Source organism: Dermacentor andersoni, chromosome 10, assembly GCF_023375885.2.
Source record: "Dermacentor andersoni chromosome 10, qqDerAnde1_hic_scaffold, whole genome shotgun sequence".
NCBI lineage: Eukaryota > Metazoa > Arthropoda > Arachnida > Ixodida > Ixodidae > Dermacentor > Dermacentor andersoni.
In genome coordinates, this window is record NC_092823.1 from 23,267,561 (window position 1) to 23,289,409 (window position 21,849).

Here is a 21,849-nt window from a genome sequence, read left to right on the forward strand (position 1 = left end):
CTCGCTAGTTTCATCATGTTCGTCTCATGTTATATGCATCACAGAAACATGGCATCATGAAGATATTCACGACTCATAATTCACGTCTCCTGGTTACATTGCTGTCCGGTATGACCATCAGAATAAGAAAGGCTGTGGTGCTGCCTTGCTTTTACATTCAGATTTAAACTTTCCATATCCACCAAGCCCTCCCAATGTAGAATCTATTTCGTGCAAGTTACTAATGCATAAGCAGAATTTAACAATTGGTTATATTTATAGCTCCCCCCTCCCCTGATAGCCCTACTGACTTGTTCGATAATACTCCGCATTTTATACATGGCCATAGCCTTGAGAGTTCTAAATTAATCGTTCTTGGTGAGATTACCGTTCCCGCATTCACTGGCCTTCCCTTACATATTCCGTCCCTATTGCCTATATTTGTAGTTTTAATAACGTTTTCTTAGTCCCATAACCTGATACAATAAGTTTATAAGGATACGCGGCAGAACTCCATACTTCACTTAGTGTTTATCAGTGACAGCCTTGTTCACTTACGTTTTTAATATTATATCCTGGAATGAATTTCAGATCATAACGCAGTTCTCATACACATTAACTGTCCTATCCCACATGAACTCTTTAGCTATTCCACATTTCGAAATTTTAACAAGGCTGACGATATGTCTATGACTGATACTTTGGCAAATAACTTTGAACATTTTTTGTTACTCAGTACCGGATGTCATGTTGACAGTCTTGTTCATTGTTTAGAGACATTAGTGAAATCTTGCACTAGTAATTACGTTCCTTTAAAAAAAAGATATATGATAAAATTCCTTGGAATAACCGGGATATCTTGCACATGTCACGCCGTGTAGGTAGACCACGTAAATCAAAACATTCTAATCCTGCGCTTTGTGTTCTTTTTGAAAGAAGCCAACGAGGAATTTTTGACTCGTACTAAAAATGCTAAAGATTTCTATTTTTCAGTGCAACTACCTACACTCTTAAATCAAATCCTCACAGATTCCGGCATCAATTTTACCTAGCCCAACGTGCAGTACCTTTTTGAAGATTAATGACGCTATTACTAACGACCCCACCGTAGTTTCGAATGCTTTTAACTAGTAGTTCCAATCTGGTTTCACCCTCGATAGCCATGTAGTTCCAAAGTTTAGTTATCATGCAGAAGTTAATAAATTAGGCAATATGGTAATAAGTTTTGATCGTCTCTTAAATCTAATCTTGAAGCTCCATACTAAAGAGTGTACGGGTTCAGGTGGTATCCCAAATTACTTCTTTGTAAGGTACTCCCTAATCTAATGTATATATTTCCCACTCCTGCTATAGCCCTATATTAGACTGTAGTATATGTAAATAAATAAGTAAATAGATAAATAAATAAATAAATAAAGACCTGGGCAGGTGGCTTTACATATTTTTACAGTGACAAATGGAGGCAGAAATGAAATACATTCAGGCAAAGGCTTCAACAACACATATACATAGCAGAAAATTGTTCAGCAATATTATCACGCGCAAGATCTTAGCACAATATCAATTTCAATACAGGATTTACAAGCACCGAATCTGGCTCGACACGCACAGACAAAATAAAAGCACTAATTATTGAATGTGCACCTCAAACAGTAACAATGAATTCTGCGTTACTCCACTATCACCGAAGTTGTTCCAGTCGGTTATGATTCTAGAAAAATAGTAATATTTGTAACAGTTAGTTCTTGCTAATAATGATTTTAATGACAGAGAACGTCACATGCGTGTAGCGTAACCACTGGAATAACTAATTATTTGCAAAGTGTCAATATTGTAGTGCCCATTCACCTACAAGAAGAAAAATTTCAAGCGACAAATACCATTCCTATGTGTAACTAACGGTAAACCGCTTCTTGTTAGAAGGACTGTGATTGACGTATGTTCATAGGAATTATGGATAAATCTCACTGTTTCTTTTAACCTGTTACAATTTGTAAATGTTAGTTTTAGTGAAGGGCTCCAAGATTATCACAACGTATTCTAAGAGTGGTCACACAACAGCTTCATAAGCAAGTAGGCAAGTCTCAGGAGTAGGACGCCGTAATGGCCGCCTTAAAAAGAACTATTTACTAAGAACATTAGCGGAGGGGTTATCAATGCGTCTACTCCAAGAAATGTAATAAAAAATTCAGTGGCCCAGATGCTTGTAGCATGCGACTCCGGAAAGTGGATGATCAGTAATACCATGCTGGTAACGGCTGATGACGATGGTATAGCGACATCATGACGATCATACGTTCAGAACAATGGGATGACAATAAGTGTATGACGACTATTCATGACGACGACGACATGACGAAACCCAGGTGACGAAGCTGGAATGATGGCCATGGCAAGACGACGATGGCATAACAACTGTATGAGATGGATGCACGACAGTGGCTGTATGACGACGGCTCAATGCCGGCGATGCCATAACATGAGTGGCATAACCACGAATGAATGGCGACAACCTAATTATGATAGAGCCACGAATAAGCAACGTCGTCGATGGAACCACAAATGCGGTATGACGGTGATGGCATGATGACAATGCGGCACCATTTCTGAAATGATAATGGTGGTAAAACGACAGTGTGACGATGACGTCATGACGACAATCACGTGACGAATAGGGCACGAAGTTAGATGACAATTTATGGATTTCATTGGTGCACGGGCCACGTATGGCCAAAGAGCGCCATTGAACCGACAATGACTTAATTCTCAATGGTAAAACGTGACAAATGTCCGAGTTCTGAAACTGAATAGCGTATCACAGATGTAACTTGATTGTAGAGGGGCTTAAAATTAAGTTGCTGAAAAGTGCGCAAAATATACAGGTGTTAAAATACTGACAACGACTAATGATGCATCCTATTAGCATAAAACTCCTATTACAAAGAAATGATGATCAAACGTGTGAGTAAAGGTAGCCCTCCTGCCTCACCAGTGAGCCTTTCAACGCAGGTGCTGGGAGGGAGGTTCTTTCGAGAAATGCAATCGCAAAAGTGGCCTCAAATGAGAGGATGTGCTACGCATACCTTGGGCTGATAACATGCAATGTGCCACTAGCTCCTAAAAACGTTAAAATTAGCTTATTTCCAAAGAGTCGAGAAATATTAATGGGTGGAAGGCAATGTGTTTTTTACATGCCAGGGTAAAGTTTTTTTTTTTTCGAGCTTCTACTTCTCGACACTACGAAAACGTGCACGACCATTAGCGTCTCGCCACATTTATCTCAGACAGCAGGATCATTACCGGTCACAAGGTAGGAGCGGGTGCGGTAGGTGTGGCTTATTCCAAGACGGCAGAAAACAACCTTAGTTTATCGTGTTTGCAATATTAGTGGCCAATTTACGATGCTTGGCTTAATAACTTAGAGTTTAATGATTCAACACTGTCCCAGGGAAGTTGCCGATGGTCCCTCACTTTCTTACTAAGGAAGGGATTTAAAGCCATGAAAGCGGCAGTTATAGAATAATTTAGCCAATTTTCGTATTTACTGATGTGGCTATACATTTGGCAAGTTATTACCGTTGATGGATTGTGGACAGGTACCCAGCATATTATATGTTGCTGAGATACGTATAAAGCGCAATAGGCATTGAGTGAAGTTCAGTAACGACAGGATTTTTATTCTTTAGAAAAATTTAGTTTTGACGATGCTTAATAAACCTGTACGGTTCATTCTCTCCTCTAGTTTTATTTCTTTGACGTGTCTAACAGCCGACAATAGCATGTAGGCTTCCGCCATAAAGGTGCTTGTTTCCTGATACAAGCAACCGGATCAGTGTGAGTATCAGTGACAGTGACAGTATCACTGACAGTATCAGTGACAGTGAGCAGTGACAGTATCAGTGTAATAAAATTCTTGGCACAAGTACATTGACTGAAGTTCTAGGAAATGCGTTTTTATTCGTATTTATAGGGCGTTCTTTGTAAATTTTACGAACGGCGTGTCACAATCTATGAGTTGCCACAGCCACGTTGGTACCAGGATGGCTGGAGCCATAAGTGGGCTTTCAATAAGTGGAACAGTTATTGCACTGCTGAGGCTTCTCGCACGCAGTGAAGAGAGTTCTCCGACTGTTGGACGACTGTGAAAAATTGTGGCACTGGTCATATCATTTACCGTTTTGTTACAAGGATGTTCACTGCTAAAGTGTGCCTTCAGGGAAAAAATAACACTGGACAACGAGCTTTGCAGCTTGAGTGACCACTCATTGAATTCTACATTGAGACTTTGTACCAGGCTAGTCCGGAAAGCTCCTTTGGCCAGCGGTATGGGTAAACGATGAACAAGATTAAGCATTTTAGGACACTCATTGTAGTAGACTGATACGCCACAGTACAGTAGTCTAAAAGCGATCTTATCAAAGTTTTCTAGAGGTTCATTAAGCATCTACTCTCAATACCCCAATTTGTGTGCGAGACAATGACGCCCAAGAATTTGCGTTCTCTGTTCACAGGGATGTGCCGTACTGGCAGTGCGGTAGTTAGATCAGTGAGCAGTCGTCTTCTTGAAAGGAGGACGCAGGAGCTTCTATGTGGATTGGCCTTGAACCCAATTCAGGGGCTCAAGCTCCGAAACATCTTTGCGCTTCTCTACTTAACAGCCCGTTTTCCCAATCATTCTGCACAGCAAATCTCAGTGACTATCCATCTTAGCCATCTGTAAACTTTCTAGCGATGGATCCCATTACCCTCGAGCCAGCAGGCATCCAAGCCAGAATTTCCAAGATAAAGCGGTCATCGTCGTGTGGCATTGGTGGTATTAATTCTGGGTTCCTCCAGAACCCTGCAGAGTACAGCTCCATCATACTTACCCTTATTTTTTACTAGATCACATAAAGACAGTGCCCTACCCATTGACTGGAAAACCGGTAAAGTGATACCGCTTTTTAAATAGGGGAAATCACATAACCCACTCAATTACAGACCTATTTTTTAAACTCGGTAACTTGCAAAATCGTTGAACATATAATTTTCACTCACCTTGCAAATTTGCTTGAATTTAATAATTTTTTTAGTTGTTGTCAACGCGGGTTCAGGAAGTCATATTCTTGTGAAGCACAACTACTAACATTTACTAATTACTTGCATGGGTTTTTGGATTCGGGTTTTGCGACGGACTATCTTTTTAGACTTTCTAAAGCTTTTAATAAAGTTAATCAGCAGCTGATTGTCTTCTAATCTTTCTAAATCCTTCTAAATATTGACCCTTTAATATTCAAATGGATTTGTAGCTTTTTTTCTAGTCGTTCTCAGTATGTAACTATTTGTGACAATTACTCACCAGAGGTGCAAGTGCAATCGGGTGTACCTCAAGGCTCAGTGTTGGTGCCTCTACTTTTCCTGATTTATAATAATGACCTGCCTAATCAAATCACCAATTATGTTTGTTTATTTGCCGATGATTGCGTAATTTACAGGAAGGTAACTAATGATTCTGGCATGGTTACACTACAATGATATTTGAATAACGTAACAACCTGGGGCTCTCGCTGGCATATGAATCTTAACGCCTCAAAATGCAAGTTCATGAGAATATCACGTCACCAAGTAACTTCCCCTGATTACTACGTTAACAACATGTCACTCGAATCACTATCATGTTATAATTACCTCGGAGTGCACATTACAAATCACCTATCATAGATGCGACTTATTGAACATATTACATCCAAAGCTAATCGCTTGCCGGGCTACCTGAAGCGCAATTTCCCGCTGGCACCTCCTTCTCTAAAGCAACAGCTATACGTTACCTACATTCTACCTAATCTAGAATACGCATCATAAATATGGGACCCTCATCAATAAACACTAATTAACACCTTAGAAGCTGTACAGAATCGTTCCGTTCGTTTTAATCTTAATAATTACCAGCGAACAGCAAGCGTAACTAGCATGAAAGGTGCCCTGAATATATATCCCCTCACTAAACGCAGAAAAATCGCTCGCCTTTCTTTGTTCCAATAAATATACCACTCAATTCCTACGCTTAAATCACGCTATATCAAACCAACCTCTTTTGCTTCTGCACGCTTGGACCATAGTAATAAAGTGAACATCCCATCCCACAGAACGTCTAACTACGGTAACTCGTTTCATCCAAAAACATGCCAGGGATGGAATCACCTACCGGATACACTAGTCTGTATTACAAACACCGACGACTTCCGTAAGCACTTACTAACCTTATCTAGTATACCTTCACTTTAACATTTACATATATATAATATATACATATGTATATTATATTACATATAATATACATATATTATTTCCATTGTAGTACCTACCTAATCTACTAACATTACACTTTTTGCAATTATTTATATATATATCGGTATGTGCATCATTGTCTCACTATAACTTTAATTGTGTACACCACGCATTTATATTTAGTCTGTATTATACGTCTGTATATTGTGTATGTATTTTTATGATATGCTTATGTGTCGCTCTAACTTGGGTTATTTTCACATTGTACTACGCACTGTTACCTGATTATTGTGCTTTCTTTTTCTGTATAGTTATCTGCATCTATTAGCCCCTCTCCTCTTTAATGCTTTATGTAAGGCCTTAGGGTACTATAAATAAATAATTAAATAAATAAATAAGTGAACCCATTTTCGTCTGTCCATTTGGATATTTTCTTCAGCGCGAACTTAACTTGCCTCTCGAAGATTGCAAGGCTATAGGCTTTAAAACCTATATCTACGTCGTCTACGTAAATTGAATAGAAAGCGGCTGGAGGTAGCGAATAGAACATTTTTCCGCTTCAATATAACAAGCGTACAGCTCAGGACGCCTCCCTGAGGTATTATTTTATTTATTTATTTATTTATACATACTGCAGCACAATTTGCGCTATAGCAGGAGTGGGTTAAGAAAAGGTACAAAAAGTACATCGGAGTATACAGCGGTAAACACAAGTGAACACTTTTAAAGAGCACTGATGAAATGAAAATACACAAATAAACACAAGTGAACACTTCTACAAAAGAGCACTGACGAAAGAAAATGAAAGAAAAATACAGAAGAAGTTATACAAATGCTGCCAGGCATGGGTGAGCACGATTATGCCTCTGGGATGGCGATACCCCAGTTTCTTCCTTGAATGCACATGAGATTGTGTTGCCTATTTTTAAGCGGGAAGTACGTTGACAGAGCTGGCTCGCAATAACATTTAGTATGTTTCCCCCTCAATCCCGTTAGTAATAGCTCTCTGAGGACTCTATAGCACCACGTGGTGTCTCAAGCCTTTTCCATGTCAAAAAATAATTATAAAAAGAGCTGTTTACGAACAAAGGCATCATGAGTAGCCTCGACATAGCCTCAGCAGGCATGAGGTGTTTGGTTGTTGACCGACCTTCTCTTAATCAGCATTGGCGCAGATCAAGCATTTTGTTTGATACTGTAAAAAGAGATGATTTACCACTTTGTTTTTTGAACAACTTGCAGAGACAACTTGTTAGCGCTATCGGGTGATCGGTTGTTACTGAGCCGGAATCGTAACCCTATTTCAACACAGGCACCACAATATCTTATTTCAAAGAGGGTGGAAGATGTCCGGAGAGCATGAAAGAGTGCGAGTAGGGTGATTTCTCTTTCTCGGTGAAAGTGTTTAATCATCTCGTGCATAACTTTGTCGGGACCCGGAGGAGAGTTATGACATGTGTTTTGGCAGCGCAGAAAGGATAGTTAAAAGGTTCGTTTGGGCTACATTTACGGTCGAGTGATTTCCGTTCCTTTGTTTCTTTGAATTTAAAAAAAAAACACTAGTAATAAAGCATAGAGCTAGAAATCCACACAAAGTGGCCACAAAGAGCGTCGGCCTGGTCCTTCAGACTGTTTCTTTGTTCATTTACCAAGGGAAGCGGATGGATTTGCTGCCCCTTCAGCCTACGCAGCTCATGCCAGACACTCACTACCTGTGTGTAAGAATTATTACCGCACATAAACCTTACACACCTTGCGCTCTTTGCTCGCCTTCGCGTCCTCCTTCCTGCGATTTATTACATTTAAAAACAGTAAGGTTCTCCGCACTATGATATCGACGGAGAATGCCCCGCGCTTTCTGTTTCTCACGCGTTTGTCCACAGTCATCAATCCACCAAGGAACTATTCTTTTTCATAAGTGGCTACTTCTCTATGGAATGCCTTTTCATGCTGCGTCTACTATAAACGCGGTAAAATACGCTTCGACGTCGTCAGTGCCATGTGTACTCAAAAAAATCGTGTGATCAATAACTTAGTTTTTTAAAATAATCCGAGTCAGCCGATGAAAATTTCCAGCAAGGATGATTTCGAAGGCATTCGTGTTGCTGTATCAGCTTTAGCGGCATAAGGAAGTGATCGCTTCCAAAGGGATTTTTTTTTTCAGAGGAATTTTTCTTTATACTTTATTCTAAGTATATAAAGATGGTCGCAGAGCTGATTGCTAAATCTATGGAGGCCTAACAATTATCTTGCATTTTATAGCACGCAGGCTCTTTTTTTTTTTTTTTTTTTTTTTTAGAGACACGCACCAGAGGATGCAAGAATGTTTTCTATGAGGCGGTCTCTGGTGTCGTACTGGTGGTCTCCCCATATTGTGTGATGAGCATTAACGGTGCCGGTGATCATGTATTGTTCTGGGAGCTGGTGAATGAGACTGCAAAATTGGGTTTTAGCGAGTTCATAATTGGGTGGCATAGAAATGGCGCAAGTTGTTATGACCTTTGAAAATAATACTGCTCGCAGGTACACGGCCTAAAGAGGCGTTTGAGAAGCTATATCTTGGCAAGCGACAGACTTGTCGACAATAATTGCCCCCCCCCCCCCCCCCCCCCAGACGAGGCAACAGCGTTGTCGTGGACTTTGTAAAATATTGCGTACTGCCAGGGAAAATTCACTTGTCTCGAATTTAAATGTCTCTCCAGGAAATCTAACACCTTTGGCTCATATCAAGATAATAATTCAGTTGTGTCGTCTGGATTACGGATGAGTGTCCTGGCATTTCATTCTGCATACCCATTGTAGTGTTGTGAAATAAGTATTCTGTGAGTTAAGGAGAAATGCAAATTTATATTCCTGTGTCCTTGTCTGTGCGCATGGTCTTTTGTTTTTATTTTTGGCGCTGGCCAGAAAACTACGCTGCTATTTCGCCACCTGCGGCACCGATGTAGTATTTATTGCCTCCCGGGAGGGCTGGATACCCGCCCGTTGCAGTTGCCTAGTTCGTATTTCACGCCTCGGCTGGTTCATCAGTGGCCGAGCTAGTTTGCTGGGTCGATGGAGTAATGCTGGGGAAAGCACAAGAAGCTGCTAAGCTAGTGCTTGAGTGGCCTCTTGCCCCATTAATTTAGAGAAACAAAGACAATGAAAAATAAATTTTGGTGACTGCCAAAGAAATATTTATTTACACATTTTAAATGGTCAAGTAAAGAAAGAATAGAAACACGAAGCACATGTAAAATACACAAAAGCCTGTAAGCTACTGTTCTGCTATAGTAAACCAGTATAGACTACCATGAAATTTATCCCACAGAACAGTAGCCTTGGGAAAACGCAAAGCACATTATATAAAATACTCAGAAACCTCATTACAGAAGCAATAAACGTGTCTAAACAAATCTAAAAAGATATATAAATATTTCCATTCGATGTAATATTCTTTCCATATTTAGCAGCCTTAGTGTGTCTAAGAGCAGCAGCTGTGTTGCAATTGTCTCCCATTCTTTGGAGGATAAGTATTTTATGGCAGTATTTTCATTTTCGAGGTAAGCTAAAAGTGTAGCTATACGCAATTTTAACCTTTCTTCGGGAAGCTATTCTGGAAACGGGAGTGAGTCAAGTACTTCTATTTCTGAGTGTATGAAACGTCGGATGATTCTGCTGCGAAACATAATGTAATCAAGATCTTTTTTCCAGTTCCTTATGCTGTTCATGTATTTTATAACTACATTCAAGTCATATAATATGTTCAAGGAATGATGCCCTGTTTTAAAAATGTTTTTTTTTTTTTTTGTTTGCGCATCGTGTTTTACATTCGCTATATGACGTAGTGTCATTTTCTGTAGAAATGTCTGAATGTTCCTAGATTTTTGGGAATGGTACTAATGAAACAGCTCCACATGTAAGAGTACATTGCTTATTGGGAGGTGCAAGCGGAGCTTTATAAAGAAATAATTGAATCCTGCCCGTCAGAACATGACGAAGCCAATAAGCACAGCACACGATAGTGACAAATCAAGTTTCTCACACTAGAACCTTCGGCGTGCTCGACGTTCGTTTGGCCGTATTGACGAGAAATACGCATGTGATTGAAAGGCACAAAAGTTATGTGGCTTCATGAAATGCATTAAATTATAAAAAACCTTCCATTTAAGGTTAGCAAGTTATCTTATACCACCGGATGGCCCGCTAAAGAGCGCGAAAAACAGTACGGCTTAGAAATTCGTTAGGTCAATGACAAGCTGCTCCGAGATCGGATTGATTTCGTTTCACGGAGAGTGTACTTGCTTGTGCAGAGAGATTCAGCCTCTGCGTGCAAGTATGAGCTCTCGATGGTGGCGCGCTATTGGGCAGACGCTGACCAGGCGCTTAGGTCTGCGTAGATACCACTGGGTTCGTCAGCAGTTTGAAAAAAGCGGGAAGGAGGGCGGCGCAGATTACACCTAACGGCAACAGCTCCACGACAGCAGAGCATTGACGTCGCACTTTTATGCTTCTCGCGGCCCAGTGTATAAATGGCGATTGACCTCATTTCCTGCAGTGGAGGTGGTCAGCAAGGGGCTCTTTTTAGACATATAGGAATGTCAACGGCCTAATATGCGGATAACAACATGACAGGTGTCAGGAACGGAATAAACAGAATGACATTTTGCGATGCGATGAAACACTGCATGTCTGTTTACCTGTAGCGGCAGTCACCATACTTCTGCGAACACGATAAAAATTAGACTTGAACTCATTTGCTACCAGGTTCGACTAAATTGAGTAGATATCAATCCGTAGAACGGGATCACTACTGGCAAGAGTATCGGTACGTGTGGAAAGACACAGACGAAAGGGGCTATTTATAGGCTATATACACTGGAGCCAGGCCGCCAGGCCGACACTCACTCGCTCCAAGGGCACCGACCAACTTCATCGTCGTTCTCGCGGCGGCTCGTCTATTTATATCGTAATACTACCCCCCCCCCCCCCCCCCCCCCCTGCGGCGGCAAAAGCGCCGTCACGGTGCTGTTAAATATCCGAGGCGCGTGGAGAGTTGTAGGGCTTGAGTCAGGCGACGTGGACAATGTCTGTGGTTGTCACAGTGGAGGACGTAGCGAGCGTGGCTAGAACGATTTCATAGGTGACATCGGTCACTTTGCGGAGCACGCCATATGGACCTCTGCAACAAGAAAGCAGTTTTTCACAAAGGCTAACGTTACGCGATGGTGACCAAAGCAACACAAGGGTGCTGGACACGAAATGGACATCACGGTGACGGAGGTCGTAGCATTGCTTCTGTTTGTCTTGAGACACTTGTAGACGAGCGCGCGCAAGTTGGCGAGCATGGTCAGCATGGGCGATTGCATCATGGGCATAATCGCTAGTTGAAGATCTGGCAGACGGAAGCACAGTGTCCAGTGGTAGCGTCGGTTCGCGGCCATACAAGAGGTAAAACGGGGAAGAGCCAGCAGTTTCGAGACGGGAAGAGTTGTACGCAAAGGTAAAGTAAGGTAGTTCCAGGTCCCAGTAACGGTGGTCGTCTAGTCCTCAGTATTTGGATAGCATCTCTGTAAGGGTGTGGTTCAAACGCTCAGTGAGGCCGTTCGTTTGGAGGTGGTAGCGGGTGGTAAATTTAGGCTGTACTGAGCAGGCGTGCATAATGTCATCGATGACGCTGGCCAAACACGTACGGCCACGGTCTGTTAGCGATTGACGCGAAGCACCATGAATCAAAATAATATCATGCATGAGGAAGTCCGCAACATCAGTTGCGCAACTGGTCGGAAGAGCACGGGTTACGGCGTAGCCTCGCTTAGTAGCCGCGACTGCAACCCACTTGTTCCGGGGTCCAAGAGGCATCGGAGAATGTTCCAGGTCTTGGACATTCCTATCTGCCTTTCCATCAAGTCGCACGTGGCTTCCCATTTTTCTTGGTTTAACCTATTTGCATATATGCCAATTTCCTTGTTTAATTCCACAATTCTCTTCCTTAATTTCCGATTATGTTTTTGCTTTTTCCATCTTTTCAGCATGCTACCTTTCTCTATAGAGCAAAAGCTTTGACTACAGTTGGGACAACCAGGGTACACACCCGTCTAAATCCTACTGAGGAAGCCCCGCAACGGGAAAGATCCCCTCTCCAACATTCTGAGAATAGCTAACTGACCTCTACTGAGCTCCGGCTGAGGACGAGGGAAATCACTCCGGCGAAGATGGTATTGTTTTGTAATTTCATTAAACGTGATAGGTGGATCGTTCTGCTGAGTCCCTTCCTGCCCTTCGTTCTGCACTTCTCGCACACGGTCGCGGCCAGCTCGTTGAGGCTTGGGAAGCCCTCGAGAACGTTTGTCCCCATGTGTGCGAGGAACTATATAACGCCTTTTTCTATTTGCTCCTATTGGCAAACGTAATTATCTGAGCTGCCGTACCGCCACAAGATTGACAACGAAATAGAGCACGCTTCGCGTGGATTAGTGGCGTCACCACGCAAAAAAAAAAGAGAAGACCGCGATGAAGCTCGTGCCAGCGGAAACTTACACTGTTCTTGGTACACATTCGCAAGAGAGAGTATGGAAACATTGACGTCACTGGTCCACTATTTCCTATATCTTTTGGTAGTGCCATAGTGAGCCACCCGCCGTGACAAAGTACTGCTGGCTCTAGCACCCAAGGCAATTTTGCTTAGAGAATAACTTTTTGTTTAGCAAGTAATATAAATTTGGCTCTTCAATTCCCGAATTGCAATGTTTCCTCTATATTTGCTAATAAGGCAGTTATTTAGCTTATCCTGATTAATTATCGGTCATATTTTGCACGATACCGTGTTCCTCGTGGTCACGAAGAAGCATAACCGATAGAATATCAGAAAATAACCTCACAAAATTCACCCTTTTATCATATTCTGTGCAGCTGAAACACCACACTGTATTGGTGACATGATGTCACAAAACAACAAAATTATACACAGACGGTCAGCTGGGACTAGGAGACAGTGATATTATCCAACACCACGAAACTGATAAAAAATTATACAAACAATACAACACTGCAAAGTGGCGCACTGTCTACATACTGATGACAGAAATCATTCAGCGAATTAAATTTTTTAGCCCGCATATTCGTGCAATTATTATGTAGGATGTTGATAAAGCTGCTGCCGATAATTCTACGGAACTACACATAGGGTACATGAGCTCGTGCGGCTGGTTACCGGAGCATTGTTTAGCATTTACGCCTTGTCCGGCCGGACTCGCCGTGGTTGCTCCGTGTCTAGGGTGTTGGGCTACTGAGCACGAGGTCGTGGGATCGAATCCTGGCCACGACGGCCGCATTTCGATGGGGGCGATATGCGAAAACACCTGCGTACTTAGATTTAGGTGCACGTTAAGGAACCCCAGGTGGTCGAAATTTACGGAGTCCTCCACTACTGCGGGCCTTATAATCGGAAATGGGCTTTGGCACGTCACACCAATTATTTAGTCTTTTAGTGAGGCCGGCGGTAACAGGGGGAAGCGGTCATCACACATATGTGACACCCCCCCCCCCCCCCCACGTTACTACACCGATGGCTGTTGTTCCCAGAAAACTTATTTTATCATCGCATACCTATCTTATCGTACTGTTGATCGGCAGTATCGCAGATCGGCAGTGATCGGTTACGGCAGGTAGTGACGGTGGGTCCGGATCATGAGACGGAAACAATTAGAAGAATAAGAATGGGCTGGGGTGCGTTTGGCAGGCATTCTCAGATCATGAAGAGCAGGTTGCCATTATCCCTCAAGAGAAAAGTGTTTAATAGCTGTGTCTTACCAGTACTCACCTACGGGGCAGAAGAAACCTGGAGGCTTACGAAAAGGGTTCTGCTTAAATTGAGGACGACGCAACGAGCTATGGAAAGAAGAATGATGGGTGTAACGTTAAGGGATAAGAAAAGAGCAGATTGGGTGAGGGAACAAACGCGAGTTAATGACATCTTAGCGGAAATCAAGAAAAAGAAATGGACATGGGCAGGACATGTAATGAGGAGGAAAGATAACCGATGGTCATTAAGGGTTGCGGACTGGATTCCAAGGGAAGGGAAGCGTAGCAGGGGGCGGCAGAAAGTTAGGTGGGCGGATGAAATTAAGCAGTTTGCAGGGACGACATGGCCACAATTAGTACATGACCGGGGTGGTTGGAGAAGTATGGGAGAGGCCTTTGCCCTGCAGTGGGCGTAACCAGGCTGATGATGATGGCTGTTGATATCCATATGGTAGGCATCCTATTGTGTTAAGGAAAAACATGATCATGTTGCTTCTTACCGCACATAGGAATTTAATTTGAAGTTAGAAGTTAATTGTTTTAGGCAATACAATCGTACTGCTCAATATGAAGCCTAAAAGTAAAGCCAGTCTCCTGACTCGTGGAACAACCTTCCCGCTTGAATAACATCTATTGGTGATAGTGCCTGTTTTCGCAATTCACTAACCAGTATATTGTGCTAATATTATATGTTCTTTTTTCATTATTATTATTACTCACTGGATGTTGTTGTTTTCTATAGTTTCTATTTTTTACCCACACCCCTCTGTATTTGCCTTGGCTTTCAGGGTGGCATACATACGTTAAATAACTTTCCAGATGTGGTAGGTGATGGCCCCTATATGCGTCTTTAATAAAAGCAAGCGAAAATGTATAGTTTTGGGTCATCACGTACCAAAGCATAGCCACAATGCTTTACTTGTGCAGAAAACGCGGTTGTTTCGCAGATGGCGACGGTTGTTTTCCTTACGCAATCTCCCCTTTGTTCCACTGCACATTCAGCTTCTATGACGAGCCGTGTCATGTCGACAGTCGCTGACCAGATCGCCGCAACACAGCACTCCAGATTTGGTTTTTTTTTTCAAGAGTGCTCTTGAAATAATATATTTTCTATTTATACTTCTTATAACCTAGCAATACGTTAATCATGCGCTAAGTCATCGTTCTTATAATCACATTTTATTGGACAACATAACTACAAGCACGGGCATGTCTGTATGTTACGTAAAAAAAGAACTTTTGTGCCTTGTAGCAAGAAATGCACCTATAACGCAAAAACCTCCCTGAAATCAGAGAGGCCTCTCTAATTGTGTCACAGAGAGGAAATAAATTTTGTTTGCTTTAAAAACAAACTATTGGTTTTATAGCATAAACATTTTTGGTGCGCACCCTAGCAAAATCTGTTCGTCACGCGAAATGTCTAATGCTTTGTGTCTCCACAAAAATGCCTAGGTTGCTAAGTTAGCACGTTTAATTGTTATAATGTTGTAAATCTAGATGACTGGTAGCTTGATAAGCAATAAGGAACATTTGAAAACAATTACCAGCTCCACATCTATGCCAAAGTTGCTATGATAGTATGTAAGCTACTCCTTTATAACCAACTTAGTAGAAGTAAAATTTAGTTGCAGGTAGACTTTCTACGGGATATAAAGCTGGATATATTTCGTTTCGAGTTCCTCGAAGCGATCTCGACACCTCAGGCCTGATGGTGTGGGAGTCACAGCTGTCTAGAGACCCGAACGCTTTTGCGCACGTCTCCCGCAGGCTCCCAGATGTAGATATCCTTAAACGAGTACTGAACATTGAGATGTGCTTAGTGGTTGCTCTCATGACTAATGATAATGAGCTTGACAACCAGCTGCCTAAGATTTAGTATGCTGCCGAGAAGAACAAAATGGCTATTCTTATTGGGTTGTTCTGGGGGACGCGTCTAAGACTTTCGGCTATCCTCAATGCGCACACAGGATACTTTGTAAATGTAGCTGTTCACATCATTATACATCGGCCACCTCAGCATGCTGACATTAATATCGCGAGTGACGTCTTCGTAAGTACCTTTGATATCACGTAACAAAGTAGCAAAGAGGCGTTCAAAGCTTCCTTTTTCTGCGTGTCGGTTACTCTGGGTACAATGTGATGGTGTATGTGCAACTAGAAACCTGAGTCTGTACGTGTCTGGCTGAGTCTCTGTATGTGTTCACTCATGAAGCGTTGCAAAGGTTTGGGGAGATATGATAAGAGTTGAGCGGCACGGACAGAGCAAGCAGGCTACTACTCCTACGCTGGAGAACCACGCTGCCCTGCTCTGATTGCCCCTCCCGAACTTCAATTCTTTCTGAGGTGAACATTCATCCAAATAAGGAATGCATCAACTAGGCGAAGAGGTGCAGTGTCTGCATTAATTGCCACTGTTAGCGTGTTGCCTGAATTCGTGTAGTATGAATGCGTAGCTGCGGAGATAAAAAACGCGCTTGACTAAATCTGCCGTGCCATGTTTGCCCTAGTCGATGTATATAAAAGCACAGTTTGGCTAGCTGCTGCCATTGAGGATCAACATATTGTGTCCTTCGTATGGTGCAATAGTTTCTTTTTGGGGGGGATGCGGTACGTGACGGTGGGCAGTCACTGTGTATTTAAGCTGTTGCTTTGCACGAGTGTTTAACTTCGACCGCTGGATCTGCTGGCTAGGCTGGTAGCCGTGGAAGGGTCTGCGAAAGATCATACTCCTTGTGGATACCGGGTGGGTTTGTTATAGCTGAAGATGGAGTAACAAATTGAGGGCGGCAGTAAGACGTGGGTAATTTGGTGTCATTTAAAAATGGCGATCACCCACAGGAGTCAGAAGGTGGAGTATATGGGCCCCCAATGTTCTAGCGATACCTTTTCCGGTGAAATTCCCTTTATCACGTTTCTAGTGGAAGCGATGCTTCTTGCGCGTTATCAATGGGACCAGCGGGCTGTGAATGGTGGAGGACAAGATTGGCACAGAATCGAGCGCAAAGCGTTTGTTCGTTGGTAATAACTTTATTGAATTGTCCTGCAGGATTATGGCCACCCAGGCTCAGGTCACCCATCACGGGAGGTCAAGTTCTTGTCTCAACGCCACCTCGTGGGCCTGCTGGGCCGCCCAGACTTGGTCGCCGAAGTCGGATCTTCGAAGAGCGGCGGCCCACTTCAGCGATAGGGTCTCGGAGTTCAACTAGTTCTTGCGTTGGGCATTACGCTTCCGTTGCATGTGTTTGAGGGTAGCTGTGTCCTGCTTGCATATCTTCTATGTGTCTTCTTTATGCAATTCAGGGAACATCCGTTTGAGTTTAAATGGGTCCGAAATGTATTTGTTTGTAGTTGGCTTAGGGCCAACTACAAACTTGTGCCTTGTTTAGGTCTTTGTGTGGTGGTGGGAATGTTCTTCTGGCTTGGTATATTTTTGTGATGTCGTTGTAACTGGTGAGTCTGTCTCGTTTGGCTCGGGGGTCCACCGGAGAGGCTGGTAGGGCGCTGTCCGTCCTCTTTCGCGTTCTGCGGTGAGCTGCCTCGTTGAGGTTCGGGGATGCCCGGTCGCCCGTATTGGCGTGGGGACCACATCAATACTGGTATAAGAATTGCGTCACCGTGAGTGCCTGCTTTGAGATGACGAGGGGTACTCATATTGCTACACTAACGCTCGCGCGCTCTATTATGCTGCACGTTCACACCATCATAATTTTGTCGGCAGCAAGAACACCCAGCAGGTGTGGCATGTCAGTTTTAATGCAACACTTTCTTCGCGCCTTTACAAAAGACTACGGTAGGTAGGTTCCAGTCTCGCCTAGCATGGAGACTGTTCAATAAAACAGAAAATTTTTACAGAGGTGAGATTAGAACGATCATCTGTTAGCTTACAGCCGGATGCTCTACCGATGAAGTCATATACGCCGACATACACTGAGCCAATATTTCTAAGGGCCAAACAATGAAATCTTCCTTACCTCAGTAAAGAAGCCTTCATTGCGATGAGGCTACCGTATGTCACTCTGAAAGCTTCCCTACTGAGGGGCCCTCGGTGAAGGCTTCCTTGGTGCTTCCTCGGCATAAGGTAGGTCCAAAGCTACCTTCATGCGTCCCTACGCCGCTCCTGACCCTGAACGAGCGCGTCACCTCACTGGTTAACCACGTGGCGTTTGCTTGCGCATGCGCGCTGTCGCCTACATGCGGAGAAGTGCGAGCACAGTACGTCTTGCCAGGCATGTTCGTTTCAGTCACGCGCTCGGCATGAAAGCGTTGATAGGCGGTGCATGACGCCGACGTGCCAGCGTTGATGGAGCACATCAAGTTTTGCACTGGAATGCGCTACTTTTTTAACTTTAGTAAACAAAACTAGAAGAAAGCGTCCACGCTTCTCTATATTAGCTCTTCAATTTAAAGATTGTGCGACGATACAACATTTTTTTTTTATAGTAAAATGGTGTTCGCGTAAAGATTTTAAGAGATAATCTCGAACCCAGGCATGCGGCAACCGCTCCTTACGTGAGGACGGGTGAAGGGAGCTTTCAGAGTATGCTTGCTTCCTCCATCGATCCTTCGCTGTAAGTAGGGCTCACGTAAGGTTAGGAAGTGCTCGAAGGAAAGGAACGTTTCATTGTTTGGGCCTAAATGTTATGCTTCGCACAGCACTGACTCCCCCTGTGAAAGGAGTCAGCGCATCTTTCTCATTAGTTTTCAATGTTCAATTCGTAGCAACTATGATACAGGGAACGCTTGACTAAGTGCTGCCCGTCAGCCGCTATACAATTCTTAAACCATTATTGTCCCAATTATCACTAGCAATATCGGCGGTGTTTGATTGAATCAGAAGTTCGATGGCATTCCAGATATTGCAGCGGAACATTCCTACACGTGTCATGACAATTTACCTATGACTAGTGCCTTCACTAAGACAAGTGAATCGAAGATAATTGTGCCAGAAGTGCGATCTTATATTCCCACTCAGAATCTCATTCTTCGAGTCTTTCCCTCTACACTTTCGTTGTAGGTATGGCGTTGCGTGCGTTTATTCAGAGCTTCTATCTTATTCGACGTAGTTGATGGGGGCGAAATGCGAAGACACTCGTATAGTTAGATTTAGGTACACGTTAAAGAAACCCAGGGGGTCTAAATTTCCCCCCACTACGGCGTGCCTCATAATCAGATCGTGGTTCAGGCACGTAAAACCCTATAATTAATTAATTAACATTACTTAAGGATGTTTTTGGCAGTCGCACAACTCTTGAGTACAAGTAATTGTCAGGAATTGAGACCGAGGTCTTTATATTAGTAGCTTTTTTGGCCTTCGATATTTGCGACTACATTACGGCTATATTATAAAGGCGGAACGTCAACATGGTAGGCGATATGGAGAACAGACAAATCCCGTATATATAACTGCCAAATAATTTTAAATAATAATCTTCCTTCACGCACGTGCAAACCATGACAGGAGAATACATTGAGAAGTAACTGCAAGCACTCTATATGTCATGCCCAAAGGTGTACCTGGCCCAGTGACCAGTAAATGTGACGTAATAGTGCGAGTAGCTTCGGCCATAGCGTGCTAACAGACGACGACACAGAGACAGTGTGCTCAATTCTTGTGCCGTGCCTTTTGGTTCAAGGTGCAAAACCAACTTGTCCATGGATCCATCTTAATACTTCAGCACACCTCAATTTGCAGGTGCTGCAGTAGCCAGTGAATACGAATAGCAAAGTCGCTAGAGAAATAATTGGGGGAAGCTTAACGAAATCAACAGGTCAAAATCAAAAGCCGTCCACGACGGAGTCTCTCGTACATGCTGTACGATGTTCGGACGCTAAGAATGTTTGCCGACTGAACAAAGCTTGCCGCGGAGTGCTTCCGACGATTACCCTAGTTTGTTTACTCCCTAGCATCAAAAAAAGAAAGAAAGAAAGAAGCCGTGGATGCCTATTGGCAGGCGTATCGAATGACCAGAATCAATCGTCGCTTGTCGCGACTAAAGGCTCTTAAGATAAGTCATCTCCAGTCGACAAGCGGGTACGCCTTCTCAAGAAGACTGATAGCGCCAGCGGGACAAGTATTGTAGCGAAGTTCAGGGCACAGGGATTGCTTTTAATTATTTTATTTTTGTTATGTTGGCGTCATCCCTACGTGATCGCGAGACGTTTTAAATTTTTAAGGTCAGTACGCCACGTGGTGGCACTCATGCGAACTAAACCCTGGTGTCCAGAAAAGCTGGATACGCGCCAACGCGCACTCAAGCCCTGTCGGGCACAAAGCGAACGCTGCTGCATACGCACTACAGCTGCATGTAGCTGCAGTCTGCTACGTAGCGTAGGTAACACGGCCGCCGCGTGGTGCCGTGACGAGTTTGCTCGCGGACCGCACTACGGTTCGATGAGGCAACCGCGTTTGTCTCGTCGTAGGCGCCAAAATCTGTCGGAGTGACGTCTACGTGAACATGCAGAAACAAATTTGAAGTGTGCGCCACGGTGACGCTCTGTAGGTGGAGGATAGTGAGCGAGCCGCTGCCGTAGCCTTCTCAGTACAAGGCATTGAAGAGGCAGCGGGAGCACAGCGAAGGGGATCGCAGACAATATTTGCTAGCCAATGACTCCGCTTCTGCTGAGCGCATTGAAGTAATTTTTGCTGCAAAGTACATCTGAGATAGTCCATAGTAAGGTACGACTTTAGAAAACGTGAGAGGCCCCGCCCACATGATCGAAGCGCGGCAGCCCATTGCCTCCCCAACTATAGAAATGCAACCGCCCAAAAAATCGCGTTTCTAAAACGCGTAATTCTTGGCATAAATAAGACTTTTGAATCTTGCTGACTGGTTTCCTAGAGCTCTCGTGATAGAAATGCTACAGCACATGCCAGATCGCGAGGAAGAAACAACCCCGTGATTTCTAAAATGTCTGCTTTTCAGCTTCGTTGCAAGGAAAAAAGTACAAAGAGCAGCAATGCACTTTTGCACTGGTTTATATGTTCATGTAACATTTGCTACTCGTATTCCGAGCTTAAAATGAATCCATTGCTATTTTGCAAGTACTTAAGGAAAACAAAGCATTGATCGAAACCATTACAAACTTGGGGCGAGAAGACGATTTAGGCAGGGAAAGTACAGAAATGCTTCATTCACCGTTTGAAATAAATACACGGATGCTTGTCTCTTGGTTCGAAACAGCGTAAGATTCAAATTTTGTGGTTTTGTTTTTTCACAAACTTATTTACTAGAATGAATTAGGCACTCTTTTTATTTTCGTTCGCTTTCACGCTTTCATTTTTGCATGCCTACAATCTCGCGACTTGTCGCGCGGCGTTCCGTGTGAGTTTAGCGCCATGAAGCACAGCGAGGTGACATCAGAATGCTATCCTTTGTTCCCGAAAGAACCTTATGTCACCTCGATGCCCACCACTAAGGAGTCTCGGGAAGGAGAACAAGAGCGGCCACATCCTGAACAGCGATTCTCGCAACATAATCTTCCACTGCTGTATTGGCGTAACATGGAGCCTGAACGTAGCGTGGAGGCCATGAGCAAGTTTCCCGCCGAGATGCTCGGTGTCAGCGAAAGCACCATGTTCAGGCTGAGGAGGGAAATCCAAGCTTCGCCGATTTCGGATGGCAAACTGTCGACGCACTCGAGGAAGCGCCCACGAAATGCGGAGAAAAGAAGACGCAGCACGAAGTATAACGGCTTCACGTTGTGCGCGCTCAGGTCAGGTGCGCACGATTTCTTTCGCCGCAACGAGATACCGACGGTCGAGCACATAACTAATGAGTTGTCTAACCGTATGGATCTCTCATCACTAAAGGAGTGTACTGT